The sequence below is a fragment of the Hyperolius riggenbachi genome, chromosome 6 (assembly GCF_040937935.1).
Source record: "Hyperolius riggenbachi isolate aHypRig1 chromosome 6, aHypRig1.pri, whole genome shotgun sequence".
Lineage (NCBI taxonomy): Eukaryota > Metazoa > Chordata > Amphibia > Anura > Hyperoliidae > Hyperolius > Hyperolius riggenbachi.
In genome coordinates, this window is record NC_090651.1 from 372013921 (window position 1) to 372022793 (window position 8873).

The following is an 8873-nucleotide window of genomic DNA, read 5'->3' on the forward strand; positions in this document are numbered from 1 at the left end:
CATTTTTTTTCTTTTTTTTTTTTTTTTTTTACATTATTTTTAAACGAAAAAACCAACAGGGGGGTCTTAGGTTTAGGCACCAACAGGGGGGTCTTAGGTTTAGGCACCAACAGGGGGGTCTTAGGTTTAGGCACCAACAGGGGGGTCTTAGGTTTAGGCACCAACAGGGGGTCTTAGGTTTAGGCACCAAAAGGGGGGTCTTAGGTTTAGGCACCAACAGGAGGGTCTTAGGTTTAGGCACCAACAGGGGGTCTTAGGTTTAGGCACCAACAGGGGGGTCTTAGGTTTAGGCACCAACAGGGGGGTCTTAGGTTTAGGCACTAACAGGGGGGTCTTAGGTTTAGGCACCAACAGGGGGGTCTTAGGTTTAGGCACTAACAGGGGGGTCTAGGGGTTAGGGGTAGGTACAGGGAGGGTTACTTAGGCACCAACAGGGGGGGTCTTAGGTTTAGGCATCAACAGGGGGGTCTAGGGGTTAGGGGTAGGTACAGGGAGGGTTACTTAGTAATTATTTTTTTTAACGTTATTATACGTTTCACTATTTAAACGAAAGATTAACGTTTTTACAATTGCCGATTTAATGCACAATATTTAATGATTTATAACTTTAAAAAACATTAATTTTAAACGAAATACAGTACAATACATTTTTAAACGTTATCCATGCTTATCGTTAAAAACCCGGCGCCCTTTTTTCCCAGCGCCCCTTTTTAACGTACGCGCCAAAGGCAACATATGCCAACACTCCCAAGGTATTGAGTTCTACAGATATACACAGAGAGAATGCATAACATATTTAAGGTCCAATGTGGGGGGGGGGGGGTGGACCACAACGGAGATGACCTCAGATACTTATATCATCAGGACTAAATGGGGACAGAGGGAGGGTGCCATAGGGCACTCACCAATGCACTGATGACTGTGGATAACCAACTGAGTAGGAGGAGAAAGAGGAGGAAGGTGTGGAGACATAAATTATATTTTAACAGTACAGTACATATCCCAAGCCAAGTTCCAAAATGTTAGCTTACAACTTTCTTAGAGAGTAAATGATGGCTTGGAACCAGAGCAAAGACCAACTCTGTGAATAAAATGTTTTCGCAAAATGTAGGTGGTGTTCCTATCAGTATGTTAATTTGAACATGAAACGTGTTTCCCAGTACATGTCTCCTTTCTCTACTAGAAAACATATCATTGAAATTAATAATGGGTGTGACCGACAAATGAGGCTGGGTGGAGTGTTTAAACTCCTTGACCTGTTTGTGTTTCCTGTTAAACTTTATGTGTGATTCCTATTTTAGGGTTTGAAGGGGATCTCCGGAATAAATAAAAGCACCCTCCCCAGTTATTATAATTATTATGGCAATTACTCTTTTAATCCGGTTCTTTCCTGCTAATAACGTGTTTTTGAAAGTGAGTATTGAAATCAGCATCAGCAATTCCTTCCTACAGTTTCCTCCACCCCAACGCTTCTTGCCGGGACCTTCTTTTTCTTCAGCAATCCCACCCAACAGTTTCCTCCACCCCAACGCTTCTTGCCGGGACCTTCTTCTTCTTCAGCAATCCCACCCAACAGTTTCCTCCACCCCAGCGCTTCTTGCCGGGACCTTCTTCTTCTTCAGCAATCCCACCCAACAGTTTCCTCCACCCCAGCAACGCTTCTCGCCAGGATCTTCTTCTTCTTCGGCAATCCCACCCTACAGTTTCCTCAACCCTAACGCTTCTCGCCGGGACCTTCTTCTTCTTCAGCAATCCCACCCTACAGTTTCCTGCACCCCAACGCTTCTTGCCAGGACCTTCTTCTTCCTCGGCAAGCCCACCCTACAGTTTCCTCCACCCCAACGCTTCTTGCCAGGACCTTCTTTGGAAATCCCACCCAACAGTTTCCTCCACTTCAACGCTTCTCGCCGGGACCTTCTTCTTCGGCAATCCCACCCTACAGTTTCCTCTCAGTCAACGCTTCTCGCCGGGACCTTTTTCATCTTGGGTAATCCCACCTTACCTGTTCCTCCACCCCAACGCTTCTCGCCGGGATCTTCTTCTTCGGCAATCCCAGCCTACAGTTTCCTCCACCCCAACGCTTCTCGCCGGGACCTTCTTCTCCTTCAGCAATCCCAACCTACAGTTTCCTGCACCCCAACGCTTCTTGCCAGGACCTTCTTCTTCTTCGGCAATCCCACCCTACAGTTTCCTCCACTTCAGCGCTTCTCGCCGGGACCTTCTTCATCAGCAATCCCACCCTACAGTTTCCTCCACCTCAACGCTTCTCGCCAGGACCTTCTTCTTCTTCGGCAATTCCACTGTAATAATCTTACCTTCCAGCGGCAGGTCCCGTGATGGCTCCGGCGTTGTTCGGGCAAGCGGCGGGACTCCGCAACTGACGTCCTCTGGCGGAATCCCCAGGAATCCCTGTGTCTTCCGGCTCACGTGCGACTCAAAGGTCGCACTGCGCGACTTTGAGCAAGCCTTATAGGCTCAGGAGGAGGGTAAGGGACGACAACAAGTGACGTCACATGTGACATCACTAATTGGGAGGTGGCCTCTGGAGTTGTGGATCTGTATATAAGGCCAGTGTCTTCAGTCATGCACTGGCCTTGATACTAATCAGTTTACTGGTTCTTGGTCTAGCTACCTTCCTGTTGTTTCTTATTGATAGCTGTAATTTGTAAGTCATTCGTAATATCCTCCTGATATTATTGAAGTACTATCTCATTGTATATTATCTGTGTACCGACCTTATGCCTGTCTTGACCTTGCTCCTGTCTAGTCCCTCTGTACGACTGTCATCTGATTTACGTTACCGACTTGTCCCTGACTCCGTTACTGTCTGATCCTTGCAATACGACTGACATCTGATACACGTGTATGACCCTGCTCGAATTCGACTACGTTTAAGCTTAACGATTTTGTACCTCGACATTGTAAAACTTGTGTACAACTTCTGACCGGACTAAGAATACGCATTGTACTGTTATTGTGTATTGATCAGTACATTATCTCGTCACACACCAGCGTGATATTATCAAGGCCCATACCAGATATCATGGAGGCAATGCGGGAACAGATTCAGACACTTGTTGGCGCGGTGACTCACCTTACTGAGCAACTGAATAACCAGCAAACTCAGATTATGCAGCTATCAACTGCTATAGCCCAGATTAACACACCCGCCAATGTTCGCAAACACCTTCACCGGCTCTCATTCCACCTATCATTGAGCCAAAAATGCCATTACCTGAAAAGTTTTCAGGGGTCCGTGCTGATTTCAGTAATTTCCGCAATCATTGTATGTCATATTTCGAGGTCTGACCTAGATCTTCTGGTACAGAATCACAGAAAATTACATTGGCTAAGACATTATTACAGGGTGACTCACAGACCTGGGCATATGGGTTGAGTCCTGAGGATGTAGCTCTTACCTCTGTGGACATTTTTTTTGACACCATGGCTGTAATATACGCAGATCCAGATATTTCAGCAACAGCAACTCACCGTTGGCGAGATTTACGTCAGGGAAAGCATACCGTTGAGGAGTATGCAGCCAAGTTTAAGAAATGGTCGGAATCTGTTAAATGGGGAGAAGCAGCACTCCTCGACCAATTTCTTTTTGGGTTAACTGATACAGTAAATTATATTTTGGTGAGCCACCCAGAACCCAAAACTCTGGAGGAGGCTATCTCCTTGGCTATAAAGGTTGACAGGCAGATTAGACATTGACGCCAACACAAAGTCTATTCCGTCTCAGGGAACCCTATGCCAAGTAGTACACCCTCTAGTGAGGAGCCAATGCAACTGGGTTTCTCACGATTGTCTCCTCCTGAGAAACTCAGGAGGAGGAATGCAGGCCTTTGTATGTATTGTGGGGAGAAAGGCCATTTCGCGCAAACATGTTCTGCAAAGAGACAGGCTCCGGGAAACTCCAGCGCCTAGGTGAAGTTGGGGAACCTCACCTGGGCGGGCCTATCGTTCCCCTTAAAATAAAGAAAATTTTACTGCCAGTCACCTTACATTGAGGTATGACTTCATTTCATACTGAAGCCTTTATCGACTCCGGTGCGGCAGGAAACTTTATAGGAAGCTGACCTAGGAATTCCAGCACTCTCTTTGCAGAATAAAATTTGCGTTACCGCTATTGATGATACCCCCTTACAGCCCAAACAACCCATTTCCATTACACCAGAGAAAACTTTGCAGCTTGGGGCTCTACATCACGAGCAAATGCAGTTCTATGTTTTCCGTATGCCTTCCAGTCCACTGGTGTTGGGGTTACCGTGGCTTCAGAAACACAACCCTCATATCCATTGGTATTCAGGGCAACTTACGGGTTGGGTTCAACAGTGCCAGGATGTGTGCATTCGGGGTATCCCTTTCCACAGTGTAGAGATCAAACAGATAGCAGTGCCACCCCAGTATCTAGATTTTGCTGACACGTTCTCTCCTCAAGCTGCAGATAAGTTACCACCTCACAGGTCTTACGACTGTCCCATTAATTTGCTACCTGGTACCATGCCCCTGGAAGGTCATTTATACAACCTCACAGGACCCGAGAAAATCTCTGAGAGAATATATCAAGGAAAATTTAAAGAAAGCTCTTATCAGACCATCCACGTCACCAGCCAGCGCCGGTTTTTTCTTCGTTGAAAAGAAGGATGGAGGGTTACGTCCCTGTATAGATTACAGAGGGCTGAACAAAATCACTGTTAAAAAACAATATCCTTTGCCCCTGATTGAAGATCTATTTGCTCAGGTATCGGGGCAAAGATTTTCTCTAAGTTGGACTTTTCTCTAAGTTGGAACTGGGTGCATACAACCTCATCAGAATTCGTGAGTGTGATGAATGGAAAACGGCCTTTAACACTCAAGATGGGCACTACAAGTACTTAGTGATGCCCTTCGGTCTGTGTAATGCACCAGCCGTTTTCCAAGATTTTGTCAATGATGTGTTCAGGGATGTACTGGGAAGATTTGTGGTCGCCTATCTGGATGATATCTTAATATACTCTAATTCTGTCTCAGAGCATCGAGGTCATGTGAAATTTGTTTTACAGAAGCTGAGGGAGAACTCGTTATTTGCTAAAATTGAGAAATGTATGTTTGAAGTCACGCAGGTCCCGTTTCTAGGTTACGTAATCTCCGATACTGGCCTATCTATGGATGACTGTCAGCAGTTCTAGATTGGCCACCTCCTAAAGGTCTCAAGGCTATTCAGCGCTTTATTGGCTTTTCCAACTACTATTGTAGGTTCATTAAGAATTTTTCATCCTTAGCGGCACCTTTAACTGATCTGACCAAGAAGGATTCAGATCCGGTTAATTGGTCTCCGCAAGCCTACAAAGCTTTTTCTGATCTGAAGACTGCATTTTGCTCTGCTCCTAATCTCACGCATCCAGATGTGAGCCTACCGGTATTGTGGAAGTGGATGCCTCAGAATTGGGAGTAGGAGCTGTTCTGTCACAGTACTCTGGCCGGCCAGAACGCTTACATCCATGTGCCTTTTTCTCCAAGAAATTTACGTCAGCCGAGCGTAATTACGATATTGGTAATCGAGAATTGCTGGCTGTAAAAATGGCATTCGAGGAGTGGAGGCACTGGTTGGAAGGAGCTAATCACCCTATTACTGTTTATACTGATCATAAGAACTTGCAGTATATTGAGAGGGCTAAAAAACTTAATCCTAGACAGGCTTGATGGGCACTATTTTTCACCAGATTTACTTTTATAATTACCTATAAACTGGGAACCAAGAATGTAAAAGCAGATGCTTTGTCTAGAACCTTTGAACCCGAAGCTTCACGGTACCTTTCCCCTATGGAAATTACTCCTACTCATTGTGTTTTGGCTGCCACTCACACTCAGGAGTTTTCAGATTGTGCTGAGATTTTACAATCCTTGCTTCTTGCCGGGACCTTCTTCTTCCTTCGCAGCCATGGTCCCATCCATGCCACATTGCTGCCCAGTGGAATGTCAGCATCCTATAAGGCCTTTTTCATGCAACTCTGTGGTGCGGGATTTGTGATTTCGCAACTGTAGTTCAACTAATGTGTTTCAACGACATTGCTTTGAAATTGTATTTGCATGCAAATGTTCTAATTTAATCTTTCTGTGATTTTAAAACGTCCGGAAATGCTGCATTTTTTTAATTGTTCTTTCTGCGAATTCGCATGTCATGTAAGTAAGCCAGTGGAAATGCAAAGAAAAAACTGCATTTGATATCTTAAAAGTTCCATGTGAAAATGATGTTAAAGGGAACCTGAGATGAAAGAAGTCCCAGGTTCCATACTTACCTGGAGCGTCCTTTAGCCCCCTTGAGGTCGCACAGTCCCTTGCAGTCTCCCGGGTCACTCCTGTTCCCCGCTAGCCGAGTGGCGCTTCGCCCCGCATGCACGGCCTTGGCCACTGTCGTGCTCCTGTGGCTGGGAGCATTGTGCGCCTCTTTAGTAGTACTGCGGGGGTCAGGAGAGACCCGGGGAGATGACAAGGGACCAAGCGGCCTCAAAGTGGGTTAAGGTAGCCCCAGGTAAGTATAACACCTGTTTTTGTCTCAGGTACACTTTAACTACATAGAATTGCATTCAATTACCCTTATCAGTACACACAAAAAATGCACACAATACAAAAACATCACTGCAGGCCAAATACTGTGGGTGTAGCAGATGTCTATATCACATGATCATCCCAAAGACTGAACGCTGGAGGATAGGCAACCGCACTGCACATCAGCAGCATGTCTTGGCAGATGTCTATATCACATGATCATCCCCAAGACTTAACGCTGGAGGATAGGCAACCGCACTGCACATCAGCAGCATGTCTTGGCAGATGTCTATATCACATGATCATCCCAAAGACTTAACGCTGGAGGATAGGCAACCACTCTGCACATCAGCAGCACGTCTTGGCAGATGTCTATATCACATGATCATCCCAAAGACTTAACGCTGGAGGATAGGCAACCACTCTGCACATCAGCAGCACGTCTTGGCAGATGTCTATATCACATGATCATCCCAAAGACTTAACGCTGGAGGATAGGCAACCGCACTGCACATCAGCAGCATGTCTTGGCAGATGTCTATATCACATGATCATCCCCAAGACTTAACGCTGGAGGATAGGCAACCGCACTGCACATCAGCAGCATGTCTTGGCAGATGTCTATATCACATGATCATCCCAAAGACTTAACGCTGGAGGATAGGCAACCACTCTGCACATCAGCAGCACGTCTTGGGAGATGTCTATATCACATGATCATCCCAAAGACTTAACGCTGGAGGATAGGCAACCGCTCTGCACATCAGCAGCACGTCTTGGCAGATGTCTATATCACATGATCATCCCAAAGACTTAACGCTGGAGGATAGGCAACCACTCTGCACATCAGCAGCACGTCTTGGCAGATGTCTATATCACATGATCATCGCAAAGACTTAACGCTGGATACAGTGCATACCTTTCACTTCATTCCCCCCCCCCCCAATATGGACAAAATAGCAGGCAGAGGCAGGCCACCCGGCAAGTCTGTTCGAGGTGCCATCAAGTCCAGATTGTCCCAGACGTCAGGACGTAGTTGACTATTTAACACCGAACACCTCAGCTTCTGCACGGTACCGTGACATATCTTCCTCCTCCTGCTCTGATTCTGGCACCCCACTTAACACTCAGCCGGCAGCCACCAGTGCTACTACTAGCACCACATCAGCTCCATTTGAGTTGTAACAAGATGAAGGTGCTAAGCATGTTACATCACCTCATATGTCAGAGTTAGGCATCAGTATGGATGTAAGGTATGAAGATGATGAAGTGCCTGTTGTTGGTGCAGTTTTGGAGGTGTCTGATACAAGCGAAGCTGTGGAGGAGGATGATGATGATGATGATCATGGATGTCACGTGGTTTTCCAATAGACAAGATGAACAGGGGGACAGTTCATAGGTGGAGTCAGAGAGGAGTAGGAGGAGACAAGTTGCTGTAAGAAGCAGGGGAAGCTCGACGTCAGAAACAACTTGTGGCAGTGTCCGGCGGCATGTATCGCCACCTATGGACAGCTAGCCAACATGCCCTTTAAGGTCAGCTGCTGCCGCCACCACCACCTCAGCGGTGTGGAAATGCTTTTGTGTGTCTGCCTCAGATGACAGCAATTCCATCTGTACTCTCTGCCACCAAAAATTGAGTCATGGAAAGAGTAAGACCCACGTAGGGACAACTGCCTTACGAAGGCACCTGATGAAGAAGCACAAACAGCAATGGGATGACCACCTTAGGAAAAGCAGCACACAAACGCAAAGCCACCCTACGCCTCCTCTTCCTCCTTCAGGTGCAGCATCTTCAGCCGCTTCATCCCTTGCACCTTCACAGCCACCCTCCTCCACTCCGCCTCTCACCTTGAGCGGTTCCAGCTCCTCTGCACACAGCAGCCAGGTGTCCATTAAGGAAATATTTGAGCGGAAGAAGCCAATATCTGCCTGTCTCCCCCTTGCCCGGCGTCTGACAGCTGGCTTGGTGGAACTGTTAGCTCACCAGCTGTTACCATACCAGGTGGTGGAATCTGAGGCCTTCCGAACATTTGTGGCGATTGGGACACCACAGTGGAAGATACCAGGCCGCAATTAGTTTTCTAAAAAGGCGATACCCAAACTGTACCGTAATGTTGAAAGGCAAGTGGTGTCATCTCTGGCACACAGAGTTGGGTCAAGGGTCCATCTGACCATGGATGCCTGGTCTGCAAAGCACGGTCAGGGCAAGTACATTACTTATACAGCACATTGGGTCAACCTGGTGACTGCTGGCAAGCAGGGAGTACGTGGCTGTGCAGCGGACCTAGTTGTGACACCTCCACGGCTTGCAGGCAGGCCTCCTGGCACCTCCTCTCCTC